General features: G+C 49.5%; 1 long non-coding RNA gene across 1 annotated transcript; it reads right to left on the bottom strand.

Moving 5' to 3' along the window:
• Positions 1-13,108: 13,108 nt before the first annotated feature.
• On the bottom strand, positions 13,109-14,457 carry LOC143898702 (uncharacterized). Its single transcript, XR_013257276.1, has 3 exons — positions 14,033-14,457; positions 13,596-13,874; positions 13,109-13,201 (listed from the first exon to the last, which is right to left on the bottom strand). It is a non-coding gene; the product is annotated as an uncharacterized LOC143898702 (long non-coding RNA).
• Positions 14,458-15,600: the final 1,143 nt, after the last annotated feature.

Consider the following 15,600-nt stretch of genomic DNA (forward strand, 5'->3'; position numbering starts at 1 on the left):
TGCAAAGAATTGTCGTAATCGTGCGGAACAAGGATTTCGTTTATTTAGATTTTCTCGCGATAAACAGCGTAAAGAAATTTGGAGCAAGCAATGTAATACATATCCGAAAGAGATCGAATTCGAGGTTTGTGAGGTATTGATAATATTATTTGATGTAAATAATAATCGCTCCGCGTGTACTTGGCGCGAGACACTACCGTGTTTCTTGATTGTATACTATGATGTTCGATATCGTGGAGTCGCAATAGGGATCAGGGCGGTGGCGGTGAGTCATCGAGACAAGATTTGATAACAAAACAATATATTATGTGTCTAAATCACATACATTATGTTTGCGTTGTCTTGGGAGGCGCCTTGAAGGCGCCTAATCAAAATATAAGTGCTGACGCACGGTTTCAAAATTTAATTTGGCGGATGGCCTTCTTTGCAAGGGGCTTAGAGGGGACCGAGTTATTGTTCGGTCGAGTTTAGAGCCCGGAGTGAGAGGTGGCTTGTCCGTCGGTTGATCCGGTGGGTCCACTGGCGATGAAGGAGCCAGGAAAGCTCGCGTGAGCACTGTCTGACACGCCGTGTTTCGCGTCTCCTTGACGCGGATCAGGTGGAGGGTCGGTGGTCAAGAAATGCGGCAATCTCGCTTCCGGAGGGTCAGTCCCGCGGGCCTGGTGCAACGCACCTCCGGGAGCTCCAGTGGAACGAGCTTCCACGGACGTATCGCCTGTCCCTTGTCAAACTCCCTTCTCGTCACCTGCCGCTCCTGCGGCACTGGCTGGATAAGCGAGGTTTCGCAAGGGCTGGTGTCTCCTGGTGCCGCTCCTGCGACACCGGTTTAGCGGGCTCCGCCCCCTTTGCGTGCCGCTCCTGAGGTGCTGGCGGGTAGGAGAGACGCTTTCTTTCGTCTCTGGCTCCGCGTCCTGGTTCGGCACCTCTTCCTCCTGGTCGCTGTTGAAGTGGGGCCACTCCGCGCCTCCTCTTCCACAGTGCCGGGCCCGGAAAGGGCGTTCGGCTTTGAGGGGGCCGCGGCCTCCACGATGGCTCCACAGGAGTGCAATGAGCGGAGGAGAAGTCTCTCTACGCTCGACTGCTACTGCGCGGAGGAGAGGGAATCTCACTCGACGCGACAAAAGAATTATGTTTCGACTCTCTCAACGCTTCCTCGATACGAGATCGTAGAGTATAGCGGTAGGATTCGCGCGCGCGATAACTGGTCTATGCGCAGCTCGCCTTAAATTGCTACTCGAGCGTACTTTAAGGGGATGCTAAAGCTAAGGCCGAATTTCCTCGACGTCGGTAATGTCAACTCTGTCAACTAAAAGCAAATGCCGAACTGATATTGGAGACCTCGCGTGGTGACAACGCGAAACTCCGGTTTCAGTGTTACCAACTAATTTCAGGTTCTATGAAGTGGTGTATGTCCGTACACGTACACACACCAATGAATTGCTCACACGGACGCACGGTAGAGAGACATATGCTATAGACGCGGCCACGCCGCGCGGCGTTGCCGCGTCTTGGATTCTTTAGCAATACGGCCTGAACCTGAAAATGCTTTCTGGCCGTCCGCGTAGCAGAAGGCAGTAACGTATCAAGGCTGATAAGCACCCGCTTTTTATAAATTACATATATTAATTCTTATAAACACATGTGCGTATATGTATATAATATCTATCTAATTATTATGTGTATGTTTATAATTGTCTGATGACAAATAATAACAGTAGCACAATTGAGAATGTGAATTAGTATACATAGTATATATTGACGCGGGTACTTTTTTTTCTTTTCGTGAAATATATTTTGGCAACTATGCCGTCTATAGAAAGAAATCTGTCGGACCTGTGCTAACTTGGACCACGTGCGTTTCTGACGTTTAGATATTAGTGAAATTCGGTTAGAGAGAGTGATTGAATTCTCTTAGAAAACAAAAAAATGACCTGTCTCGTTTTTTGATAGAAATTCGATAGAGATGCTAAATATTAATTTATTAGGTGCGTTCGGGAAGACGCTATTAGTGCTATTTGCTTATTTTATCCTTGTTTTACACCTAATAATGAGCGATAAAGATAGAATGATGCAATAGCGCTAATAGCGCGCTTCCCGAACACAGCCATTGTGTTATAAATTCGACGTTCGCTTTTCGCGTGAGACTGGCATCGGCTTCCAATCTCGCTAAACGGGCCTTTTTCAGTCGGATACGTTTCTTTCATTATAATATAGGGAGGAGAAGAAGCTATAGGGATAGGTACACATATATTTTGTACGACAATATCGGGGGTCTATCGTTTGTATAATACGATTATTTTTTCTCTGGGCCCGGAGCCTCGTCCACGATGACGATATCGCGGACACGGGATGTCTCCAGGATCGTACTCCGATTACTTTGTACTAAGAATAATTTTGCATAAATTTCTTTTGTGCTTTTTATATCACACGTATTTTTCAAGCAAATAAGTTCATTTGTAGAATTTACGCGATGGAAGATATATATAGGGCGTACCGCGCCAAATCGGACACCATTTGGGTTTTGCATCTCCGATTTTTTTGAAAATGTATTATGTTATAGTATTAGTTAAAAGAGGCCTCCATGATTTCTTTCAAATTCTTTTGTCGAACCGTTTTTAAAATATCGATTTTTGAAAAATCACGTTACTTTTTTTTTAAACGCCCATAATTTTACGAAAAATGGGCCAAAAAGATTAGACGTTTTTTTTCAAATTTTTTTTTAAACACACTTTTGATAAAAAATATCAAAACATTTTTTCAAACCGTGTTTCTATAAGATTTTTAAAGGACCCCGCACAAAAACCTATGGAAATGGGTTCTCGGCGAATTTGTCTGAAACTTTGGGAAAATGATCATGTCATCCTGATCAAAAGTTCTTATGGCAACAACTCTCTTCAAAGCAGTATTTTAGCTCCAGGAGACCTCAAAGATGGATATTTTATCACGCGATCACAGATGATTTTACCCATTCAGCTTTCAGAATAATGATTGTGTGTGTTTGTGTTTGTATTGCATAACCCATAAAACCTAATAACGTGGTGGAAATCTTCAACTACTGGAATCCCTCGGATCCGCGAAGGCAACCAGTCACAGGAGCAACCAGTCACAAGGACAACCAGTCACGGAGGCCAAAGCCTCCGATCGGGGAGTGCTCCTGATCGGGGAGCGCCTTCGCTTCACCTCGGTTGGAAGCACCAGTAGCCCCTCTGAGGAGGGGAAGACACCCTGCCCCCGGGGTGGGACAGGGTAGTGCCGGATTCCGCGGAGAGCAGAGACCCGAAAGTCCCGCCATTTTTTTTCTCCGCGGCCTACCGGCTAAAACCACCACGAGTGACCCTTACTGTACCGTACTGGGGAGGCCCCGGGAAACGCACTAATCCTTCCGTGGGCCCCCCCCGTACGTCGCCCTTCTAGGCGATCAAGTCTAATTTGTGACGGATGGGTGCCACCACGCCCATCCGCCACCCCCCCTTCCGGAGTTGCTCAAAATCTGAGCAGCGGCCGAGTGGATATCCCCGTCCACCCGACCGCCCCCCGGGTGAGGGAAGGAGGAGGCAACGAAAGACAACAGGGGCAATTTCGCCCCTTCTACGCGAAGTGCCTTCCTCCTCCCCTCAATTCCCCTGATTGCGCGGTTGTGGGCCGCCGCCCCGGGAGTGCCATAAACTCTCCTCGTGACGGACGACCCCCCCGCCCCCGCGGACCGGGGGGAGCACTAGTGACGGGAACCCCGAAGGGGATCCCGCCCGAGCCCCCGCCGGCCCGCCCCTTCTTCCTCCACCCACCTGCTTGGCACCAAAATGGGTGGTAGGGAGGCAGACCCAGCGGTCTGCCCCCGTTCCACCCCCTCCTCGGCATAACGCCCAACGCCAACACCAACCCCCCGAAAAAACGAACAAAGTGGGTGCCCGGGCACTGTGTGGGCAGGAGTTACGGAGCGCCCCTCGTCGGAGAGAGCGCCTCCCCCACCCGTGTCCAGTTGTTGTTAGTCGCTCCCATCGTCGCCGGAGCCGGAGCCGGAGCTCTCACTTTCCGACGACGTGGGAGGAGAAACCTCTCCCCTCCTAATTCTCTCGTCCGCCTCTTTCCGCGACATAACAGCGTCGCAGAAGGAGACGAACTTTTTCCACCTCTCCCTCCCGATATCCCCTGGCTCTGCCACAGCGGCTAACACCGCCGGGAGAGAGAGGTCCTGACCTATCGCTCCCCCGAAGACACGGCGCTCCTCGTCCCACGCTGGGCACACCTCTAGGGTGTGCTGCGCCGTGTCCACCGCCTCGGGGCAGTAGTGGCAACGTGTGGTGCGCTCCTTCCCGATGCGGTGCAGGTAGTCGCCAAAACATCCATGGCCTGTTACCACCTGCACCGCGTGGAAGGCAGCAAACCTCTTTTTGCTGCCCTCCACCCACTCCTCGAGTATTGGCTGGACCGCTTCGAGGACCCTCCTCCCATAGACCCTTTGCGGCCGTTGCGTCTGCAGCAGGTCCGCAAGGTACGCCTTCCAGTCCTGGAGGAGGGCCTCCCTGGTTTGGAGCCTCAGCGCCTGTTTGGCCCTCGGCAGGATCACCCCGTGTACCCTCCTTATCTCACTGTCATACATTTTGGTGTATGATTTGGCCAGGAGCTTTATAGGGGGGATTCCCGCGAGGGCTGTCGCCCCCATGTGGAAGACCGTCCTGTACGCCCTGGCGGCCCTAAGCGCGATTATCCGCTGTGCGGCCGCCATCTTGGCGTTTAGGTGGATGCTACCACCCACCTTCTCCCACCATATCGGTGCTCCATAGAGCAGCACCGAATGGACGGTCGCCACATAGAGGCGACGCACGCGACCGCTCGCCCCGCCGATGTTTGGCAAGATCCTAGCCAAACTATTGGCCATCCTCTTGGCCTTAGGGGCGACGCGGTTCACGTGCTCGCTAAAGCTCCTACGTTCGTCCAGCCAAACCCCCAGATATTTAAAGTGAGGAGTGGTCGGGACTCGTACTCCCTCCACACGGAGACTGAGTCGCTCAGGAGGAGGGCCCCGCGTTCGACGATTCCAGAAGACCGTCGCCTGAGTCTTCTGCGGGGCCACCTCCAAGCCCAGCCTCCGTATTGAGCGCACCACACATTTCGCTGCTGTATTGGCCAGCCCAAACAGCTCCTGCCATTCTTCCCCGCTGACTCCCAGGTACACGTCGTCCGCGTAACCTGAGAGCCAGCAATTTAGGGGGAGGGGGGTCCTGAAGACCCGGTCGTAGCCGATGATCCAGAGCAGGGGCCCTAACACTGACCCCTGCGGAACACCGCACTCGACGAGCCTAAACATCAGGACCCCATCCCGGTCCGTGTATATCAATCCGCGATCTTTGCAGTAATCTCGGACGACCTCGATGAGGTAATCGGGGACCCCGAACTCTTTCAGGGCCTCCCCGATCACCGGCCAGGGGAGGGAGTTGAAGGCGTTACTGACGTCGTAAGAAACGCCCGACACTACCCTCCCCGCCTCTATTTCGGCCTCCGTCCGGGAGAGGACGCGCTTAATAGCGTCGATCGTTGATCTCCCGGCACGGAAGCCATACTGGTCATCCGAGATACCACCCTCTGCCCTGTTGGACAGATGCTGGACGAGGCGTTCGGCGATGATTCGCTCGAAGATCTTACCCGCCTCGTCCAGCAAACACACGGGCCGGTAGGCTGAGGGCAAGTCCGGAGACTTGCCCGCCTTCAGCAGGAGCACCAGGCTGGCCTCCTTCCATCTTGTGGGAAACCGTCCGGCCTTCAGGCATTCAGTGAATGTCTTTCGCATTCTGCCGGACAGTTCCCCTGCGGCCAAGGTCTAAGCTCTCCCGGGTATCCCATCAGGGCCAGGAGCCTTGTTCCTCCTGACCCTTTTGAGAGCCCTCGACAGCTCTTTCTCGCTGACTCCCCACTCCTTCTTCCATTCCGGAATTGCCGTCGGCGGGAATCTCACCTCTCCCCCATCTTTTCTGGGGAAGAGTTTATCGACTACCACGCCGACGAACTGGGGAGCCAGCGTCTCCGTGAGCGGGGGCGTCCAGGCTTTAAGCTTGTCTAATACGAGCTTGTAAGGACGCCCCCACGGATCCTTCTCTACGCTGTCGAGGAGCTCCCTCCAGGAGAGCTTCTTGGCCGCAAATATGGCTGTGGAGAGAGCCTGGCGGGCGGTACGCCAGGCCTCCCCCGCCTTTTCCTCATCCAGAAGATCACCTCTACCTGCGCGGATTCTCTGCCATCTCCTTTTGGCAATGACGGAGGAGCGGCGTAACGCAGCCAACTCTTCCGTCCACCAATACGCGGCTTTACGGGGGGGGGAGCGACCGGACCCGGGGCATCGCGACGCCGCAGGCCTTGGCCATCAACCGCGCCAGACCCCCGGCCATCCGATCCACGTCCACGTCCTCCCCATCAGCCGCCTCCTCCTCTCCGCCCCATGTAAAGGCGGCTATGGCCGCGTGAAAAAGGTCGTCCACGTCCATCTTCTTGAGGGCCCACTTCCGCTTGTCCCTGTTGACAAGCCGGCGGCGGGCGAGTACCTCCCTGGGGGTGGTGCGGACCGTCATCATAATATATTGGTGATCGGAGAGTGTCTCCAGGTCCGCAGCCACCCGCCAGTCGCGTATATCGCGGGCGGCAAGGGGGGTGGACCAAGTCAGGTCCACCACCGACTCCCCCCACCGCCGCACGCACGTACTCGCTCGGCCTGTGTTTATCAACGCCCACTCTTCGGTGGCGTCGCCCCTCCGATCCTGCCGCAGGGAACCCCAAACGCGTGACTTCGCATTGAAATCCCCCGCGACAATAACCCGGCCAGACGAGCATCCACGGGCACAGTCCTCGACTTCCGTCAAAAACTGCTCGTACTCGGCCAGGCTCCAACTCGGAGGGGCGTATATCCCGATTACCGAGATGGGCCCCCAATCCACGCGGACGTACCCTCGCCCCGACTTCTTCGGGACGCCCTGAGGGGATCCCGGCAAATTCCTCCACGTTATCGCGACCGAGCCCCCCCCCCCCCGACCCCTGCCCAATAAGGGTGATTCCTTGGGACGTTGTAGGGCTCGGCCGCGATTCCCAGACCACACCCGCGTTCCGCCATTGTCTGGCAGAAAACCGGCCAGGCCATTACATACGGCCCACCGAGGAGTCCTCCAGCTCATCCCACCCAGTTGAGTCCTCGTTTACCGGCTCCCATTCCGCGTCCATGTTCTGCGAAGGAGTCTCCTCCGCTTCCTTCCCTGTTTCCACGACAGGTTGGGGGAGTACCGCCTCCTCTGCTGCTACCTCCACTTCCATCATTTGGTGTAGCCATCTTCTCCCCAGTCGATTTTGGGGGCGGCTTCATCCTCTTCTCCTTCAGGAGTAAGTTGCCAAGACCGGCAATAAACTTCCCATCATGGGAAACGGTGATTCCGGAGACCACCAGATTCTCCACGATCTTCGGCTTTTGCCCGGACCCCGCCTTGGCCTTTGTTGCCTTTGGCGTAGTCGCGGGCCCTTTGCCGCTCGGTCCCTTTCCCTTAGCGCTCTTGCACCCTGTGCATAGCGATCCTCCTATTCGGTGGTCGTGAGGCAGACCCTTGCTCTCACACACCACACAGTTAATGGGTGCGTTACACCCCTTCACCGTGTGCCCCTCAACCCCGCACCTGTAGCAGGCACCTAATCTGTCCTGCTCACTGGGACATTTCGCTCTGGTGTGCCCCATTTCCAGGCACTTGTAGCACTGGAGTGGCCTCTTGTCCAGCAGGTCGACCCTAGCGTTCGACCACCCCAGTGCTACCCTCCTTTCCCTAGCTAGGGCATTCGCCGTCGCCAGTGGGCATTTAGCCACGACTGTGCAAAGTCCGTTGCCCATTCGCCTAACGGGCCCGACCGACACAGTTTCCAGGCCTGTCTTCCCCCTCGTGGCGAGGATCTCCCTGATCTCCTCTCCCTTCACCGAGTCTTCAAACCCGCTTAACCGGATGTCCGCCGTCATGGTGGGGCGGCTCACCCGGACTCCCTCTTTACCTGCCAGGACCTCGGACATTTTGGCCGCCAGGGTATCTGCCTTTTGGGCATTCCCCTGGCCCGAGATCTCCAGGCTTAACACGCCAGTAGCCGTTCGCCTGACGTTTAGGGCTTTGGCGATCCCTGCCTCTTCCAGGGCTATCTTGTTTCTCACTAGACCCATACACTCGGAGTACTCTCCTTCTGGGCATGTGAGGATGACGGCCGCTGTTCTGGGAACCCGCCTCTTCCTTGTTTTCTTCCCTTTCTGGGCGGAAGGCTGAGAGAGCAACTTCCTTTCCGGCTTAGCCTTCTTAGTCCCTTCTTTCTTCTTTTTTCTCCCTATCACCTTAGCCCACGTGTCTCCCGCGGGCTCTTCCTCCTTGGCTGTGTCCTTGCCCCCCAGTACCTGGGACCGCGTTTCCTTCGCGGCCCCCGTGGGAACCGGGGCGGGGGTAGCCTTCTTCCCCCCTTGTACCTGCGGCTGCGTTTGCTTTTTGGCAGTCGCAGCCGACATGGGAACGGGAGCGGGAACAAGAGCCTTCTTCGATTTCTTCGCAGCCGGTGTGGGAACAGGCGCCGGCTTTGTCTTCTCCTTCCCTTTCTTCCTTCCCTTGCCCTTACCTTCTGTCCCTGTCCGCTTGACAAGCGGTACCTTCTCAACCTCCGTCGTTGGTTGTGACTGGGGTTGCGATTGAGACTGCGGTTAGGACTGAGACAAGTTGAAGGCAAGAATCTCATTCACCCTGCTCTTCAGGTACTCCATTTCTCTGTCCCTTTCGTCCCATTTGTCCTGACTCGGGTCCTTTGCAGGCAACGCCGGATCCAGGATCTTTTTTCTGCCTAACAGCACAGGCCTCACAGCTGCCGGCATGCCATCCTTCTCCACTTGAGCCAGAACTCTCTCCCTTGAGCTCTCCTCCGCAACCACCTCCATTTCCATTTCCTCGACCGGTCCCCTCACCTCGTTGGGCGGGTCCTCGTCCGAGGAAGAGGAGGAGGTCGACAGGTCTCGTAGCTTTTTTCTCTTCGCTATGATTCCCTTCCTTCTCTCGCGTAAATCAAAAGTTTCCTCCTTTCTTTCCATCTGAGACTTCAGTCTCTCCAAGTCTTCCTTGAGTGCCTCCATCTCCCTTTGCTGCTGCGCCTTACTTTCGTGGAGGGCTACCAGCTCCTTTTCTTGTTGCACGACTCTCTCGCGCAGCTCCTCCATCTCATCGTCCCTTTGAGAATCTCCGATCCTTTCAGCCAATAAGGTTATCGCGGCCTTTATTCTTGCAACCGATTTGTTTAGTTGGCTTCTCATTGGACCCTGCAGCGCTGAGGATTTCTCCATGACTTTATCCACGCCGTTCACTGCTTCTATAATAATAGACGACAGTGCACTGCTCGGCTCGTCACGGAACTTCTCCATCGCTGTCTTCTCCTCCTTCTTTCTCCTGGCCGAGAGAGTGGCTGCCACGCTCTCGTCATGAAGTTCCTTAAGATTCTTTACTTGGTCGATTATCTGTCTCTGCGCCTCGCGCAACATCTTAAGATAACGGACTCCCGTAGTAGGCTTTCGGCCTCTTCCTCCCTCTTTCCCCACCTCCTCCAGAAATGGGGCTTTAATATCTCCCAAAGTCTTGGCCATAATCTCCTTGGTCTCTCTGACCACGGACCTGGCTTCCATAACTGTTTCTATGGGGAGATCTTTGCTCTCCTCGTCCTTCTTTTCTTCGCTCGAAATATGGATGACTCCTTCCGCTGGTTCCTCGTCCATTGGCTCGTCACCCATCGGCTCATCCTCCACTGAGTCATACTCTGACTCTTTATCGGAGTCAGTATCGGCATCCTTCTTCTTGTCTCCCCTTTTCCTCGACCTCGAACGGACGTCCGAGTCCGAGTCGGAGTGTAAATCTTTCGCCCTGCTACGAAGATTCCTCCTCTCGTCCTGGCCCCGGTCCTCCATGCCTTTCTTTGCACACGCTGGTGCAGAAGAGCAGCCCGGCTTGACCGTACGCTCCACGCGCTCCTTGCTGTTCCTCCTCGAGGAACTCGGACTCATCTGAGCGATAGCCGATTTCTCGGCTGAGCTCGCCCGCAACTCAGCCTGTAGAGCTTCTGCGGCTTCGTTCCTTCCCTCTTCCTCGGTGTTGCTTTCGCTACACTCAGAGGAACCCCGGTTAATCTTTTTTAATCGAGCGTTCATCGGGCCCTAGACTTGCCCTTACTACCACCCTTGGGCATGGGAGTAACGAAATCTCCCGTGACTCCCAACTCCGCTTTACCACCGGCGGTAGCTTGTTCCGCTCCAGCCGTCAATCCTAGAGTTGGTCTATTATTAGTCAGCCCGTCGTTGGATAACGACGGAGAGAGACCGGGACGGTATCCCTCTTCCGCCGGGCCCTGGGGGTCCGAATCCCCTGAGCCGGTAATCGGTATTTTCGTAAAGGACATTTTCCATGAAGTTTACGGTGGTTTATTTTCGGGGTGTCCTTCCCCTAGGCTGGTTGGCATCGCCCGCCTCACGAGCCCAGCCTGCCCGAGCCCTCGGGTATCCCCGGGTTCGCCCTTAGAACATATAGAAATGGAAGCGGAATAGCAGACTGAAATGTGTCCGGAGGAAGTGAGAAAGAAAATCGTAGTTGCCTCTCTCTTGTGAGTGACTGCTCGAAAGTGCGCATGCGCGCCATTTACTGACGCATACAAGCACATTGTGTGTGTGCGTGTACATATATATACCTCACAATCAATCATGTTAAGACAGTTAAGGGTTTTTTTAAATGAATAAATAAGTAAATAATTCATTAAAAAAATCAGAGAATAAATAAATAAGTAAATGATGAAATGCATAAGTCAAAAAATGAATAAAAGTAAATAAACGATTAAATTAATAAACGATAAAATGAACGAATCGGAATGAATAATCGGTGAATGAATCAATTAATGAATTAAGTATCATAAGAGAAATCCATAAATAAATGAAATAAATAAATAAGTGAATAAATAAAAGATAAATTAATCAATATAATGGGGTTAAATAATTGATGCATAAATAAATATATTATAATGAATGATCATAAAATAAATAATAATGAATGAATCAGTGTTGAGGAGATCAATAAGTATAGTTTATATAATATGGTAAATTTATTTTATATTACACTGTATTACAATTTTATTGGTTTTTAAATAAAATTAGTTTTGAATATTTTTGTCGAATATATTCGTTTTTTCCAATGTCTGTTGCGCGTTTTCCTTCATGAAATAAACGTAGAATTACATATGTTTTAATAATAGCTTTGATCAATTGAGTTTTATGGTTATCAAGAATTCCTTGATTCTTAACATGTTCTGTCATGATATTGTCGTTAAATACTACATGGTTGATACTAACTGCCTCAAACGTTTTTGTTATTAAAAATTCTTTGATATCTTTTTGTGTAAAAAGAATGGAATCATTTGCGCGTATAATACTCTCAGTTGTTCTAGCTATTGCAATAAAGTCACGTGAAGGGTACATCAACCTTCCCCGTGTTTTCATTTCAATCAATGTACATTTCGACATATCTTGGCTACTGGCTGTCAGAAATGGTGCACATGTGTCGCACATACTTTTATTTTTTAATAGCTTCCTAAATATAAATCCGCTGATGTACGTTACTACTTCATCAATATATGGACTAAGATTTCGCAATGTCGATACGTAGTCGTGATCAAATAACACATCAATCGATGACGTTATTTGCATATTCTTTTCCTCTGTGAAAAGTGTGTCTTCTTTGTTTGCAGACGACACAAACAAAATCTGAATATCATTAATCATACAGTTTCCCGTTTCAGCAGCTTTCACCTCATGTCGAACTAATAATCTTTTGTAACTGGATTCAAAGTGTTTGGCCGATGGATTATTGTTGAATCCACCTCGACTTCTTATCGCACTAAAAAATGTTTCCAAGTGATCCTGATTAAGTTTATAAGTTAGTAAATATTCCAATCCCTTTTTTTTTAGAATTGGAAACAATTCAAAAATATTTTGTAAGCATATGATAAAACCTAAGAAACCAGTTTTTCTATTGCTTTTTAAAATAGATCGGTGTTCACAATCTTCAATGCTTTTAATATATTCAATTATATTCTCAGCGTATTGTTTTAATTCAATAAAGGTACTGTCAGAAAGAGGCATATTACATTTTTTCGGTTGTGGAAATTTCGATCTAACATTAAGAATGTCAAAGGCATCGTTAAAGATAGAGCAGAACTTAGCAGTTTCTTGAGGTGACTGTAAATATCCAGGAAAACACTTTTCAACAAATTTTAGAGCAATGCTAACGCTTTCGCTGAGGGTTTGAGCCGCTAACTTTACATTCATCTTATTATTATGAAAATAAATGTGTTTTTTAGTTAGCTTTGTGCTAGCCTTCAATCCTTCTTCATCCTGCAATTTCAGCAAACGCTTAATGTCGTCAAACAATATTTCTTTTCCGTTATTCCACAATTTTAAGTAGTGTCCTAACGTATTTCTAACTAATTTCAACATATGACAAGGGTCAAAAAAACAAAACACTTTTTCTTTTGTCGCAGGATTAGTAAAAAAAGGTTTAAAGTTCTTTCCCAATTCAAAGTTTGCACCTAACTCCTTACACATAGACACATTAACGCTGGCACCATCGAAAGTCAACGAATGTACGTGTACATCAATTTTCGCAAGTAATTCTAAACAGTTTCTAAGAACGCTCGCTCTTTCTTTTCCACTTAGTGAATTGATCAAAAAGTAACCTATCGGGACCTTCCAATGCGCGTTTAAAGCTACAAGCATGAAAACCAAAGCACTTCTAGTTTGCAATGGCTGATCTGAATTTGTACAGTTATTGAAATTTAAATTTTCATAACCATAATACCGATTTCCATCGTATTCGACCTGCTGACGGATGCTAATTTCATCTATAACTAAGTTGCAAATTATTTGTTTATCGGTATTCTGAACTTTACATCGTAGAGCTTGCAAAACTTCGTCAGTAAATCCAGGTCGTCCATTGATTGACCTATACCATTTGCGAATTGTTGAAGATTCCGGTAGGTTTTTGAACGTTTTTCGTACGTATTCGTAGGCTTTGTTTGAATCAAAATTCAAAGTCAAAGCAAAGGCTCGTAATTCAGCGGAGTACTTACTCTTCATTTTTCCTTTCCGCTTCAGAACTTCATGCATGATTTCTGGGATTTCACCCTAAATACAATAATCAATCCTTCCTATATGAAACTTATTTACATGTTTAATTCAATTTTTATATTCTCCAGAGAGCATAATTCCAGATAATATATTTATGTACAATTGTAACCGAGGTAAATTTGAACTCCATCCGATTGTAGATATATAACCGATTATAGTTTTTAATAAAATACAAATTACTGAAGTTATCGTCATGATCCGAGTCAAGGAAAAGAAAAAAAGACAAGTTGACATTGTGACAAACGGCGCTATCTTCATCAGAACTCGTCACTGAAGTTATTGTGTAATATGGAATATGGAATTATGTCTAACACTTTTATTCGAAGTCTTCGATGAATGCATTGGCTTTATTTGGAACTTTCATCGATCGATAAATGTTATTCAAACATACCATTAAATTGTCAGCAGCAATTTCAGAAATGTAGTTTCTTTTCTTCAAATCAGAGACCAGATCCTTTAGCGAAGAAATACGTTGCTTACATCTACCAAATTTTTTTTGCAATGTTTCAATTTTCTTTCGTTGCTGCATAATGGTACGTCGCGCTAAATTCATGGCTCTCATAGCTCGTCTTGGTATTGCCAGATGAGGTGACCGGATATCACCAACATAACGTGGATCTGGTATCATCGGTGGAGCAGAATCACAAATGGCTGATGTAATGGCAGGGACCTGATAGATTGTGTAAAACTTATATTATTATATATATTTACTATATTCTCAATATAAAAAACAGGGGATTTTTATTATTTTTAATTTTTAGATCATAAAAAATAAAATAAATTAATGGATATATTAGGATTAAATATATGTAACGAAGTAATACTTACTGGTAATTCATGAATAGCAATCGTTGAATCAATACTATCATTAAAATCTAAGCGTTTTTTTTGCTGCTGCAATGAGCATCTTTCCGCCGTTTCAAGGGAGTTAGGCAGTTGTTCAGAAAAATTTCACAATTGCCTATTTCAGTACAATGAGCAGGATCGACATCCATACTACTCATATCCTCTTTAGCAAAATCCTGAGATTTCTTGCGTGTACCACAAAAGCTTGTGATTCGATTGGAAGGAGTGTGTGTAATATCTGTCACAGAAACAGTATGTAATAGGTTATTAAAAGCCTCAAGCACAAATCAAAGTCGTACACAAGTTGTATACATGAAAGGTTAATATTTTGGCATCTTTCAAGTTTACACTTTTTGGTCAAATATCTTATTTAATTATTAAAAAATTAACGCCTTGGTATATGTTTTAATTCGCTGCTGGTGTACGCCAAAACGACCTCGAAAGATTTTCGAGCGGCCCAGACGACCCTCTACACTAGGGGAACCGTAAGACCAGGTCCCTGGTGTGCACTCCCCTAGTGTGGGCCTACCCTCTACCCAACCCAGCACCACGTACTGAGCGGATGAAAGGCGGTTATCCCCTCTCCTAGAAGAGGGGATCTTCGCATCCCCAGCGGAAGGGCGATCCAGACCCGCAGCGCCAACAGCCCAGGTTTCCCCGGACTGCCGCGCTCCCGCCAAATGACGGGGTGCAGGCCTTTTGACCCCCCAACCGCGAGGATACGGCCGACTCTACCCCACCCCGAAAAGGGGAAACCCCAGGACCATCCACCCTGCCGGAGCACCGGCGTGCAATGGGTGAATGGCCCAACCCCGGGAGTGGGGTGACGTGGGACGGGAAGAATCCCGCCACCCTCCAGGCCGGACGACCGCTGGACCGGGCCATTGCCCGAGAGATCCGACGACCGCCGTCAGCCCAGAGGGAGGCAGGGTATCACCCATCCCACCTCTCTCCCCAGAGAACCAGTCTCCCCCTCAAGCCTGCCGGAGCACCGGCGTGTAATGGCCGAGGAGGAGCCCCCCAACCCCGTGGTTTTTTTTTATCGAGGTTTTCCTTCCTCTAGGCCGATGGGAGGAGTAGAAACTCCTCCCTCACGGTCCCTGCCGACCGGGCGTTTGTAGTCGGGGTCGCCTTCCCTTACCGGCGCTTTAGAGTCAGGGGACACCTTCCCTGACAGGGGCGCCGGACCCTATTGTGTCCCCAAATCTCGACAAGTCGAGAAGAGGGGGCACAGCATGCTCTTAAACCCTGTACCTCCCCACCGAGCCCTCCCTTCGGTATGACCGAAGGTACTGCCTCAGTGGGTCTTTGGTACAGGGAGCCCTCTCACCACGTCAAGGTGGCATGCCACGAGAGAGATAAAACCTAATAACCTAATGTATTGATGAATAACAGTAATAACAGTATGAACCGTCGGGATTAGCGTTATCCAATGTGCACCGCAAGAAGGTTGCGCGATCGGATTTTGCACATTATTATGGCCCTGAAAAGGACCGATTTTGTTCTCAGGTTTTATGGGTTATGCAATACACACACACAATCATTATTCT

This window comes from Temnothorax americanus, unplaced genomic scaffold (genome assembly GCF_048541705.1).
Source record: "Temnothorax americanus isolate GAGA-0224 unplaced genomic scaffold, ASM4854170v1 Scaffold24, whole genome shotgun sequence".
NCBI lineage: Eukaryota > Metazoa > Arthropoda > Insecta > Hymenoptera > Formicidae > Temnothorax > Temnothorax americanus.